Source organism: Loxodonta africana, chromosome 18, assembly GCF_030014295.1.
Source record: "Loxodonta africana isolate mLoxAfr1 chromosome 18, mLoxAfr1.hap2, whole genome shotgun sequence".
Classification (NCBI taxonomy): domain Eukaryota; kingdom Metazoa; phylum Chordata; class Mammalia; order Proboscidea; family Elephantidae; genus Loxodonta; species Loxodonta africana.
Genome location: NC_087359.1, coordinates 64689883 through 64702340, shown reverse-complemented (window position 1 = coordinate 64702340; position 12458 = coordinate 64689883). Strand labels below are relative to the sequence as shown.

At 43.0% G+C, this 12458-nt stretch overlaps 1 pseudogene; it reads left to right on the top strand.

The window, feature by feature from the left end:
• Positions 1-7572: 7572 nt before the first annotated feature.
• LOC100668280 (olfactory receptor 1A1-like) lies at positions 7573-9895 on the top strand (annotated as a pseudogene).
• Positions 9896-12458: the final 2563 nt, after the last annotated feature.

Below are 12458 nucleotides of genomic sequence, written 5' to 3'. Positions count from 1 at the left end.
GGGACCCAAATCATAGGACAATGACCATCAGTCAAAGCTGTTATGAAAGTTACACGGCCCTCGTGGCACAGTGGTTAAGAGCTTGACCGCTAACCAAAAATCAGCAGCTCAATTCACCAGCCGCTCCTTGGAAACCTTGTAGGACGTTCTACTCTGCCCTACAGGGTCACTATGAGTCAGAATCGACTTGACTGCAATGGATTTGGTTTGGTTTTTTACATGATTTTAAGAATCTAAAAACTTAGGATACTTACTACCAGCGTGCTGGACAACGCAAAGTATAACTACTACCCTAATATTCCTTGAGTGAGATCCTAGAGCAAAGATGAACTCTAATTCTTCTTTGCCACACTGAACACCAGAGAGGATTCAATGTGGACCAGAAGAAAAGGCCGAGTTCAATTCTACCTTGTAGTCCAAAGGGATGGTTCCAGAATTGTGCTGAAATGCAGAGAGAGGGGACCCTCATTCCAAAAAAGATGTTAGAGTAGCCCACCCCAGAGCTTGGACCCTGAACACAAACCCTGTTGAATATCTTTTCCGAGATTCTTCCTCCTGGAAAAGAACTCTGGGAACAACTACATTTGGGAGCCACTCTATCCTCTCAGGGAACAGTTGGAAGGGTGTGTAAATGAGTCTCAACGATTACTCTGACTTTGGCCTGAATGAAGACCAGGGCGAGATGTGTTTCAAGAGCCTTTATAACCTAGTGAACAATTCCAAATTGTCCCTATGATATGACCCTTGCTGCTTCTCAAGGAAGAAACTAGATGACTCATCTTCAGGGTCCATTCAGGACAGCTCCAGCTCCACAGGCCCTGTCTGCCCCTTCTGCTCCAAGGTTGGGAAACTCAGGACTCCTGTTTCCATACCAGCCTGGCCCTCTCTCCTCCACCTCAGCACAGAGGACCAGAGACCCACTCGCCAAACCGTCTGCTGACCCTTTCTCTATCATGCTCCCAAAAAGCATTGTTGAATGGAGCTAGACCACCTGGCTGTTAATTTTTCCACTTATGGAAGGCATGTGAAGGCCACAGGGCCGGGGCTCTTTGGGGTACCATCCAGCTCATCAAGAATCCTCAGGTAGGACTGTAGACGTTGCAGAAGAGTCTTCGCAACATCAAGGGATAGTTAACCTTTAACTGAGCACTTCTGTGCCAGCAACTGCCTTTCATGCAGTATCTCCATAAAAATGCAGTATCTCATATAAAAATAGGCCCTCACAAATTTCCAATAGGTAAGTAGAAATATTTTGTCAGTTTTATCAGATGAAGAAAAAAATAACGGTGAACTGAATTTCATAAACTAACAGAGAGAAAGAATGGCAAAGTTATGACTAGAATCCTGGTTTGACTCCAGAATCCAAGTTCTCCAAGAGGGAAGAGATGGGGACAAACACAAGGCAGGGAGAAAGCACACGTGCCCTCCTCTTCTCTTTGTCAGAGCATTCTGCTTTCCCTCCTCCATGCGCAATCCAGCATCAGCAACCACATTGAAGAACCAAAGGTACAGAAAACAGGGCTTTCAATTCTATCTGACGATTCTCCTCGAGCTCATGGCCATGAAAATGGAATCAGAAATGGGTAGCTCTGATTTGGCTCTCTCAGACCTAAGCTGTATCTCCTGAAGTAACATTGTGAGTGTGTGTGTGTGTGTGTGTGTGTGTATACACGCATTTTTAAAATCAACTTGAAGTTGCCCTTGAGCAAGATTGACACTCCAAAATGTTGCCCTATTAATCAATAATTTAGTTTATATGTCCAAATCCCTGTGTTCACATTGAATAAAAGATCTCATATCTGTATTACCAGAAAAGGTTAATATAACCCTTATCCTCTATACTAAATGTTAGTACCTATTTAAGGAATAAAGTACAAAGTTCTTGCTTTATCTCAAAACTCTCCACACAGTAACCCAAAACTTCTCTTCCAGGCTGATTTCTTCCTGCTCCCCTGCCTGTACCCTCTGCTCCTGATAAAAATTGACCGCACACTTTTGTCTGAATTTACACTCCATTCTCTGAACCCTGTCCTTGGGTTTTTCTCCACGATAAGTTAATTGAACTTCATTTGTTAGGTGATGGGTAGACAGTGAGTAATTTTAAACAGGCACATATTCAAATGTGAAATTTATAAACATAATTTTGGATCCAGTAAGCAGGCAGATGTCTCTGTAAGGACGCCTGACTGAAAAAGGACAGAGATAAGAAATGGGTGGTAGCTAGAAATGCTTACAAGATTAAGGAAGATCCATTTAACGACTAACCAGTTGCCTTCAAGTGTATTCCAACTCATAGAAACCCCAGGTGTTGCAGACTAGAACTGTGCTCTATTGGGTTTTCAGAGCTATGAACTTTTGGGAGCAGATTGCCAGGCCTTTCTTCCAAGGAGCATCTGGTTGATTCAAACCACAAACCTTTCGATTAGTAGCCGAGTTCTTAACCATTTGCATCTCCCAGAAATTTCTCATTTAATGACTAAAGAGGCTATAATATGTTTACTGTTTAATGGGAAAGAGCAGGCGTCCAAGTAGCTGAAAGAACTGATGAAGCAATATTACTGAAGAAACAGAAGGGAATAAGAATGAGAACATACATGTGTATATGCACTTTCATTTTGAAGCTCGGGAGAGAAAAGGAACAGGATGGAAGTATGTGTATGGGAGTTATGTGCAGGGGAGAATATTGAGGTATTATTCCCTTATGGGTTTAATTTTCTCAGTGAAGATGGAAGCAACACCCAGACATCCATGAAAGTTTTGATGTAGAGTGTTGTGAGTTTTGGGGAGAGTGGCAAAGGTTTGGCATAGACTACTGAAGAGAGTGGGGAGAGGGAGGCTTGCTGAAGTGTTGAGGTTCCAAATGGAATTGAGCATCGTGAATTCTAGCTCCGAGTTTGTGTGATTTCTCCACTTTGTCTCCGCTAACCCGGAATAAAAACAAAATAAAAACTTGTTGCCACTGAGTCAATTCCAACTCGTAGCAACCCTATAGGACAGAGCAGAACTGCCCCATAGGGCTTGCGAGGAGCAGCTGGTGAAGTGGAACGCCAGCCTTTTGGTTAGCAGTTGAACTCTTAACCACTGTGACACCAGGGCTCCTTCCCAGGAAAAGGGAAGTGAAAACATGGACAGATCGTCTTAGAATTGATGTTTTATTGAAGGGCGGGTGACCATCGGCTGCAGGCAGACAGGGATGAAAGTGCCACAACTGGGCTGACTACCTGATGTGCAGTAAAGAGGCTAAGAGACTGGAAATCACCATTGGGCCAAAGAACAACGCACAAAATAATGAGCTGGGAGGAGCAGCACCTGACAATTAAGCAACAGTAGCAAAACGTTGTTAAAATCTATGCCTACTTGCATCCACTGTTTGCTTCCTCTAACCTGAATCTTTCTCCTTTAACATCCTTCTCTCTTAACATGATAGAATGGCCCTTGGATCCCTCTCCCCAGTGTAGCTAAACTCCTGCTTACCCTCAGCCTCTTTGAAAGCAATACTCTATCTCCTACCTTCAGTGAAATATGGACTTGAGCTGCCCAGCTCCATGGCCAAACTCTGAAGCCAGTTATCACCCAACCCTGTGAAATCTTTCTTTTAAATTACATTTCATATTGTTAAGGCATCCAAAGACATAACAAATAACATAACAAAAATACACTATCCAGATTTAACAAATGCAACAGTTGTTCACATTTGCTACAAATTTTTAAAAAATAAATGGTTCAGACACAGTTTCTTCTCCTCCAAAATCTCATTTCTGCCTCTCACCCCAGAGATAACCACTCTTCTGGAGTTGGTAGAATACTCCCACTCAGGATTTATATTTTACTCTATTTGTGTGTATTCTTTTACACATTAAAATTTACGTAGATGGTGTGATATGATATAGATTGTCCAACAACTTGGTTTTTTCTATTTTGTGTTTTTTTTAGTTGTCCACATGAATTCATTTTAACTATTTTACAGGATCCATTCATAAGAAAATACTACAGTTTACTTATCCATTCCTCAATTGGTGGACCATTTCTAATCTTCTGTGTGATGGTGCACATACTTGTGGATGTCTTCTTGAGCACTGTGTGAAGTGTAAGTTCCAGGTGACATTGCTGGGTCAGAGGCGTATGAATGTCAACTTTACTAGACGCTGCGTAATTGTCTTCCAAAGTGGTTATACTAATTTAGAGTTCCATTAGTGGAGCACACGAGCTCCTATTTTTCCGTTTGCTCCCTAACACTTGCAGTTGTCAGTTTTTGTACTTATTCCAAGATGAACAATATTAAATTCAATTTTGAGTCACTGTGAGTTTCTCTGATTACTAATGAGGTTGAGCATCTTTTCGTTTGTTTATTGGCCATACCAGGATCCCCTTTCCTGACTGGCCTATTCAATTCCTTTGCTCATTGTTTCCTACGAGATTTTTGGACTTTTTTTTTTTATATTAGTTTGTATTACTCTTATGTATTCTGAATAGTAATCCTTTATTGATTATGCATGATACACCTTTCCAGTCCATGAATTTTCTTTCCCTTTTTTGTATTATATCTTTTTTATACAAATGCTTTTCACTTTAGGGTTGACAAATTTTACAATATTTTTTGCTCATGTTTTGTGCACTTCGTATCTGGTTTAAGAAAACAATTTCTACACGGATACCATAAACATACTTTGCTTTATAAAATTTCTTCTAAAATGTTTGAAGCTCTGCTCTTCACAATGAATCCTTTAGGAATTACTGTTTGGATATATATATATCCAATTGCTCCAGTCCTCTTGACTAAATGGTCAGTCTATAATTTCCTCACATATTCCTAAACCAACTCATGTCATACTCTAATTTCTAATATGTGTCTGGCTTATTTCTGGGCTCTCAGATCTGTTATTATGGTCTATTTGTCAGTCCCTACACTAGTACCAGGAGCCCTGGTGGTGCATCAGTTAAGCACTGGATGGCTAACCAAAAGATGGGTGGTTTGAACCCAGCATGAGAGAAAGATGTGGCAGTTGGCTTTGGTAAAGATTTACAACCTTGGCAACCATATGGGGTAGTTTGACTCTGTCTTATGGGTAGCTATGAGTCAGGATTGACTTGACAGCAATGGGTTCGTGTTTTTTTTGTTTGTTTGTTTACACCGGTACTATTCCACTGTTGGAATCATCAAAGCTAAACCATAATAAATCATTTTGATATCAGATAGGGCAATTGCTCTCTCCTTATTCCTTTTCCTCAAATTGATTTAGCTCTTTTAGGCTTTCTATTCTCCTACACGAATTTTAGGATCAGTTTGTTAAATTCCACGTTAAAAAAAAAAAAATCTGTTGTATTTTGACTGGGATTGGATCAAAATGTAGATTAATTAGAGGTTAATTGACATTTTGCCACACTGAACTTTTCCATCCCTTAACATTGCAAATCTCCCATTTATTTATGTATTCATTTTTGCCTTTCAGGAAAGTTTTGTTATTTTTTCATACTGGTCAGTCACCTCTTTTCTTATAATTAAGTCTACCCAAAACCCATTGCTGTCGAGTCTATTCTGATTTATAGAGAACCTATAGATCAGAGTAGAACTGCCCACATAGGGTTTCTAAGGCTGTAATCTTCACACAAGCACACTGCCACACCTTTCTCCCGCTGAGAGGCTGGTGGTTCTAACAGGCAACCTGGCAGTTAGCAGCCAAACGTAGTCACTTCGGCCACCAGGGCTCTTTAGAATTATGTCTAAGCCATTGCCATCGAGTTGATTCCGACTCATAGTGACCCTATAGGATAGAGTAGAATTGTCCCATAGTGTTTCCAAGGAGCAGCTGGCAGATTCAAACTGCCAACCTTTTGGTTAGCACTCAAATGCTTAACCACTGCACCATCAGCGCCCCTAGAATTATGTCTAGAGTCTTTAAAATTATATCTAGAGTCTTTAAAATTGCTGTTGCTTTTGTGAATGGAGGCCCCTAGATGACACAAATGGTTTGCACTCAATTAGTAATCTAAATGTTGGCAGTTTGAACACATCCAGCAGCGCCATGAAAGGAAGGCCTGAGAATCTGCTTCCAGTAAAGCGTACAGCCAAGAAAACCCCAAGTTACAATTCTACTCTGTAACACATGAAGTTGCCGTGAGTTGGAATCAACTCTGGGGCAATGGGTTTGGCATTTTCGTTTTATTGTGAATGGTGGAGAGGCGTTATGAAAATATTTTCTCAATTATTGGTACTTAAGACATTAAAACATTTATTTGCATCTAACAAACTTACTGAAGTTTCTTAGTTTATCAAGAGATTCCTTAGGAGTTTTTTTTTTTTTTTTTTTTTTGCGGACAACCGTATTTTCTGTGACTTCTATCCACTTTGTTTTTTCCTTTCCAACCGTTATATGACAAAATATTCCTTAGAGCCCTTTTCACAAGCAAACCAACACTTTAAGGTTTTCCTGCAGAGCAATCAAGTCAAGCTCCTCTGTTTCATCCGGATCTGTGACTATATCTCCCTTGCCCAAGGGGCATCAACATGCCACACTCCAGCCTTTAGGGCCTGATTCCTGAATCATAACCCTAAGGGCCCACTGCAGCATCAGCTATGGCTTACAAGTCTTGCTGTGAGCTTTCTCTTTGTTTCTCATACCTTGGTAGACTCATTTCTTTCTTTTAGATTTGGCCATGTGGTTTTTTGTTCGTTTTATTTTTACTTTTAAAATTTGGAGGCCTCGTGGAGTAGTGGTTAATACTTCACCTGCTAACCAAAAGGCAGCAGTTCAAATCCACCAGCTGCTCCTTGGAAACCCTATGGGGCTTTTCTACTCTGTCCTCTAAGGTTTTCATGAGTTGAAATCGACTTGGCAGTGAGAGGCTTTTACTTGTTTGCTTGTTTTTATAATTTCTCTATAATTTTTATGTGTTTAGTAAGAATGAGACCTATCAACAACACCTTAGTCTGCCATGTTTCCAAGAGCTCCACCTCTGAAATCTTACACTGCCATACCAAATGAGCTAACCATAGTCTCTGGGCCCTCCAGCTTTACTCAACCCTTCCCACCCTGAGATATTATAATTTTGTGTGAAGATGGAGAAAGGCATTTCGGGAGAAGAAATCTAATCTCTTCAGAATCAGAGGTGAGAAATCACATCATATTTTTGAGAAAGATAATTAGAACTGCATCCCCAGTACCTAGAATATAATTCATACATACTGTAGCAGACTCTGAGAATTAGTGACTGAATTACTTATAGATTGAATTAATTACTGAGTAGAGGTCTACTTAGAAAAACTAGTGAATTTCTTAGGGTAGCGCGGACTACGGTAACAAATAGATCACGGTTTCAGTGAGCATTTCTGCTAGCAGGTGGCTCGTCTGGACATGGAGAAGAAACATGGTTCATTCCACCAAGTGACTTCACGATCCCGTTAAGCCTCTATCCACTTGCAATCAGCTGGCGAAGAGGGAAAGACAGTATGGAAGAAGCCCAGAACTAGAACACACCAATGGATTGGCTAGAACTCCATCACATGACCAGATCTCACTGCAAGGGAGGCTGGGAAAAGTAATCTTGCTGAGAGTCCAGGAGAAAGAGAATAACATGGGTTTAGATGAGAAGCGACTAGTCTGCCATAATCCCTATGGTCTCAGAGTGTAAGCTGATCAAAGAGGAGGGAACATATAGTCAAGCAGTTCAGGGAGCATTACAATATTTCACATAGAAATGATGATGGTCTAAGCTAAAACACTGAGACTACAATAGAAAAGTGGAGTTATGTAAGAATTGTGTAAGAAAGTGAGTGTGCCTGTGAGTATCTCACATGTTTGAGTACAAACTTATTGGTGTCAACAATAAAAAATATTCCACAATGATCTCACTGGAGGATATAAAAATGAAAAAGATGTGGTTTTCCTCCTCAAAAAAGTTTGCAATTCTACGTAGGTTGGATGTGTAGAGTATGGGGTTTGATCAGACATGTTGGTGGGATGACTGAACATAGAAATATGGGAAACAGAGATCAAATCTACTGATAGAGTCCTCGGAGTCATTGGCAAAGTGGTAGTTGAAGCCATGGTGAACCTGGATGAGTCACCAAAAGAAGAAATGAAGGAAGGGAGGAGAAACCAAGAAGAAAAGCTTTGTGACTATATATCGTTGAGGGCTTGGAAAAGAGATAAAACCTATCAAATGAGGTAGCAAAAGTCCACTTTGAAAACGAGACATGTGGGAGGGTGCAGAATTCACTGGGCTGGTTTTGCTCCTTGTGATTTATAATTGGCTGATATCAATATAGACATCTGTCACCTCGTGGGCTCTTGCTCACTCAGAGTTTTGTCACTGGACCACTTTCTAATTGTCCTTGGTAGTCCTTTTACTGACAGACCCATTACACTGGAGTCAGTTGTCTTAGATTCCAAAATGCTGTCCTTTCATTATCATGTATAATAAAATTAATGTATAATTCTGGCTTCTCCATTAAGTTGGAAGGACACTGTAAGCAGAGACTATGCCTCAATTCACCATGTTTTCTCCAAAATCAATGCATTCTTAATAATCACATGTTCAACAGATGGATAAATGAACTCTATTTTTCTCAGAGTTGTGATTTTCCACGAGGGCTAACAGAGCGTTTAGCAAATAGAGTGTGTAGGGTTGACAGATCATTAATCCCACTGACCAACAGGGAATTTTTTCCCTAATATATTGGCTCTCTCAGGATTTAGTAAACCTAGGTAGAGAGGTGGCTGAACCTTGTAGTCAAAGGTGGTGGATAAAGATGACTATTGCACATGGTAAATTCATTAGTAATCTGGACTCTTCTCTCTTTTCTACTGAAGGAGCCATGAGGGAAGAAACCAGTCCTCTACCCTGGGATTCATTCTTCTGGGAATTTCCAGGCAGCAACAGCAGGAAAATGTCTTCTTCATCCTCTTCCTGTTTATTTACCCCAGCACACTGATTGGAAATCTGGTCATCATCTTGGTCATTCTTTCTGATGTTTGCCTTCACAATCTCATGTACTTTTTCCTTGCCAATCTCTTCTTTGTTGAAATCCTCTTCTTGTCTGTAACTGTCTCTAAGATGTTAGCAAACCATCTCTTGGCCATCAAAATCATTTCCTTTGGAGGATGCCTAACATAGATGTATTTCATGAGTGCCTTGGCTAACACAGATAGCTATATCTTGGCAGTGATGGCGTATGATCGTGCTGTGGCCATCAGCCGCCCTCTTCATTACACAATAATTATCAGCCCAAGGTCTTGTGTCTTGCTTGTTGTTGGGTCTTGGCTAGTTGGAAATGCTAATGTCCTCCCCCACACCGTACTCACAGCTAGTCTCTCCTTCTGCGGGAACCAGAAAGCGGCCAACTTCTACTGTGACATTACCCCTTTGCTCAAATTGTCCTGTTCAAATATCCACTTTGATGTGAAAATGATGTTTTTTAGGGGTTGGTGTTTTCTGTGTGCCATTAATATGCATCATTACCTCCTATATTCGGGTCTTTTCTACTGTGCTACAGGTTCCATCCACAAAGGGTGTGCTCAAAGCTTTCTCTACCTGTGGCTCCCACCTCACAGTTGTTTCTTTGTATTATGGGACAGTGATGGGAATATATTTCCATCCTCTGACGAGTTACAGACTAAAGGATGCAGTGATAACTGTGGTGTACACAGCAGTGACCCCAATGTTAAATCCTTTCATCTATAGTCTGAGAAAACGGGACATGAAAGCCGCCTTGGGGAAACTCTTTGGCAAGAGAATTTGCTCATAACCAACTTGAGGTCGTACATTGGGAAGGGCAGTCACCATTAAGCATGCACATAAGAGTCCAGCCCCGATGTCTTTTGCCTCACCAGGAAACCTTCGTTGATCTTTCCAGCCAAAAGATTCCTCTTCTCAAAAATCTTGTAATAGTTTGGTGAGACAATTTACTGACACCTTTTACACATTGTTGCTCCTTTTGCCAGAGTGGCAACACACATATTGGGTTCATGCACCAGTTATACTACTAAATAGCAGAATAAAGTTGAGAAAGTACGAACTTAGCCTCCCACATCTGTTAGGAATAATAATGTCTGTCCTGCCTCCAACACAGGCTTGAGAAGATCACATAAGCTCATGCTTTGAGGGATATAAATCACTATTTAAATCTCAGTTTTTATTGCACTATATAATAAAAAAAAAAAATTCTTTTTTTTTTTTTTTACTATGCTCATAATTGGCCATGTTGGCACATTGGTTAAAGAGCTTGGCTGCTAATCAAAAGGTTGGCAGTTCCAATCCACCAGCCACCTCTTGGAAACCCTATGGAGCAGTTCTACTGTGTTCTATAGGATCACGGTGAGTAGAATCGACTAGATGGCAGAGGATTTGGTTTGGTTTTTTATGCTCTTACAGTGGCAGAATTCAATTCCCCTTGTCCAACTTTAAGTTAGAGAAATAATGTATGGTTGTTACAGGCATTGATGGTGTGAAGTTTTTCTAAGAATCTACGGTTCCTCGCCTGTTCATTTGTACTATCCTCCTTTGCACTTATTTCACCAATGAAATAACAATGATCATAAGAATCTATACGTACATATGTGGCTTTAACTGCAAATAAAAATCACTGGACCTACCTGTCAAGTCAATTATTGTTTGCCTCAGCCATCTTCCTTTGATTCTGCCAAGCATCCTGTCCTGAAGTCATTCTTTAAACTTGTGCTCAGCTGCTAACTGAAAGGTTGGCAGGTTAAACCCAGTGACATCAGGAAAGAAAGGCCTGATGACCTGCTTTCATATTCAGCCAAGAAAACCCTATGGGTCTCAGTTCTACTCTGTAACATCTGGGGTTGTTATGAGTTAGAATGGACTTAGTGACAATGATTTTCTCTGTGTGTGTTGTGTGTCCTTTAGGTGATAGTTTACAGGGCAAATTAGCTTCTCATTAAACTATTAATACACATTTTGTTTTGTGACATTGGTTGCCAGCCCCACGACACGTCAACGCTCTCCTTTCTCTACTTCGGTTTCCCTATTTCCATTTGTCCAGATTTCCTGACCCCTTCTGCCTTTTCATCCTCGTCCCTAGGCTAGTGTGTCCATTTAGTCTCATATACATGGTTGAAATATGTGTGTTATTGCTTGTTTTACAGACTTGTCATATTTTTTGTTTTTGCTTTCCTTTAATTTACCTCATACACTTTACTTACTGAAGAAATTTAGTTATTACTGAAATTCTAAGTCCACATGATTGACTTAGCCAGGAAAAGACTATATGTTGGTATGTCAGCTAAGGTTCAGTCAGGAAAGAGAAATCACACCTGGTGACGCCCTCCAGGGAAGACGCGATGCCCCCCAGGGAAGGCGCGACGCCTCCCAAGGGACGGCGCGACCCCTCCCCAACGGACGGCGCTTCGCCCCCCAGGGAGGGAGCGAAGACACCCATTGACGGCGCGACGCCCCCCAGGGAGGACGGGACGCCCCCCAGAGGTGGACGCAACGCCCCCCGGGGAAGGCCGGATGCCCACTGGGGATGAGGCAACGTCCCCCAGGGAAGACGGGAGGCCCCCCAGGGAAGAAGGGAGGCCCTCCAAGGAAGATGGGAGGCCCTCCAGGGATGATGTGACGCCCCCCAGCGAGGACGGGACGCCCCCCAGGGAAGGCGCGACACCTCCCAGCGAAGGCGCTACGCTCGCCGGGAAAGGCGTGACGCCCCCCGGCGAAGCGCACGCCCCCTTTGGAGGTCGGGACGCCCCTTGGGGATGATGGGACGCACCCCGGGGAAGACGGGAGGCCCCCCGGGGAAGACTGGAAGCCCTCTGTGGATGACGGGAGGCCCACCAGACATAATGTGACGCCCTCCAAGGAAGACGGGAGGCCCTCCAGGGATGACGGGAGGCCCTCCAGGGATGATGGGTCGCCCTCCTGGGAAGACGGGAGGTCTTCCATGGAAGACGGGAAACCCTCCAAGGAAGACGGGAAGCCCTCCAATGAAGACGGGAGGCCCTCCAAGGAAGACGGGAAACCCTCCAGGGAAGACGGGAGGCCCTCCAAGGAAGACGGCAGGCCCTCCAAGGGAGACGGGATGCACTCCAAGGAAGACAAGGCCCCCTCCACAGAAGACGGGAGACCCTTCAAGGAAGACGGGAGGCCCTCCAAGGAAGACGGGAGGCCCTCCAGGGAAGATGGGAGGCCCTCCAAGGAAGATGTTATGCACCCCCAGGAAGAAGGGGCACCCTCCGGGAAAGACGCGAAGCCCTCCAAGGAAAACGCGTCGCCCTCCCAGGAAGACGGGACGCCCTCCAAGGAAGAAGGGACGCCCCCCAGGGACACCCTCCGGTGAAGACTGGACGCCCGCTACGAAAGAACGGACGCCCTCCAGGGAAGACGCAACGCCCTGCAGGGAACGGGATGCCCTCAAAGGAAGACGGATCACCCTCCACGGAAGACGGGAGGCCCTCCAGGGATGATGAGATGCCCTCCAGGAATGATGGGATGCCCTC